Raw genomic sequence first — 1571 nt, 5'->3', positions numbered from 1 at the left:
GGCCTAGACCCTTCTTCAGAAAATCTTCTTTTCTGAAGAAGGGTCTAGGCCCAAAACGTCAGCTTTCCTGCTCCTCTGATGCTACTTGGCCTGCTGTGTTCATCCAGCTCTACACCTTGTTATCTCAGATTCTCCAGCATCTGCAGTTCCTGTTATCTTTAAATTAGGTGAAATTGTTATTTGCAAAAGCCACAGAACAGCTCTGAATATATTAGCATCAATGGGTGAGCAGCCTCCCGCAACCTTTTCTGGCCATAAAAGTCTGATTGTCCACCTTTAGCGATCAACAATGTATAGTACTGGCTGTTTAGCCATTCCTTAAAATGACTCTTACCGTGCTGTTTAATGAAGATTTTTTTTATCATTCATTCATTCATTCATTCAGGGGATGAGGGTGTCGCTGGCTAGGCTGCATTTATTGTCCATCCCTAATTGCCCCAACTTACAAACGCTTGCACCTACAACATACAGGGGTGTAATTTTAAAGATCCACTGTACAAACGTTTCCTGGACTTACCATCAGATATTTTATGTAGTCCTGCCTTGCATTCCGACTTGCGTTCAAATCCCCTTGCAAATGGACTCAAGCACAGAACCTGTTTGCAACTCGGTGACTGCCTGTAAATCAAAAATTCTTTCATTTTTCAAAATTGGACATTTTCATTTTGGGCAAGTCATCCCTGAAGGATATTATTTTAAATGATCCTTCATTCCACTCCATCTTGGAAGGAAACAAGTCAGATTTACTGGTCAATACAGCATGTGAATTTTAAGCTTAAATTTCAAACTTGATTTGGACTTCAAAGAGACTGCCAGATACACGGAGGTTTATCTTAAGTTATGAAAATTGCTTGAAAAAAATCAATGTGAAGAATATAACATCAGATTGTATAAGAGACAGCCTGTATCCCCATATATTTGTAGCAGGCATCTATTGCAGCTTATTTTAAAACATTCGGACTGTTTACAGCAACTGTCTCCAGGTTGCCCCCATATCCATATGGAATATTTTCCTGTCATTACATGGTTAATTGCCGTGCAATAGTACATCCTGGAGATTTTAAGCCATTTATATATTGCGTTTTTTATTTACTTAACAGAACACAAGGGTGTTTATAAAACTAGAATTCTGTACAACTATAAACAATTTGTAAAGCACTGAATGTACAACAAAAGCTTTATATCTTTCATGAATTCTTTAAAATCAGACAAATTATTATCATGTTGCATCTTCTGAATGTGTAAATTTTTTAACTGCTGTTTACTTCTTATTAAATAATGCTACGTGTTTCCTAATGTTGACCATTGCAAATTGACAATGTTGAAATTTACAATGCACAACATGCCTAAATAAATAAAATAAAACTACTGGTAAATAAAAGTCTACATAACAGTTTAATTGGTGGATTGAAAGAAAAGCTTTAGATTTCATTCATTTACATGTAGTCAATATAGTCATTAGTACATATGTTGGCAAAATTAGAATATTGACCTTTAACAATTTGAGATTCATTTTCTTACCTCCAGGCATAACATTGGGCAGGCCATCTGCTGCACAGCGAACAAAACAG

Source organism: Rhincodon typus, chromosome 29 (genome assembly GCF_021869965.1).
Source record: "Rhincodon typus isolate 14 chromosome 29, sRhiTyp1.1, whole genome shotgun sequence".
Taxonomy (NCBI): Eukaryota; Metazoa; Chordata; class Chondrichthyes; order Orectolobiformes; family Rhincodontidae; genus Rhincodon; species Rhincodon typus.
This window is presented reverse-complemented; position numbering follows the sequence as displayed.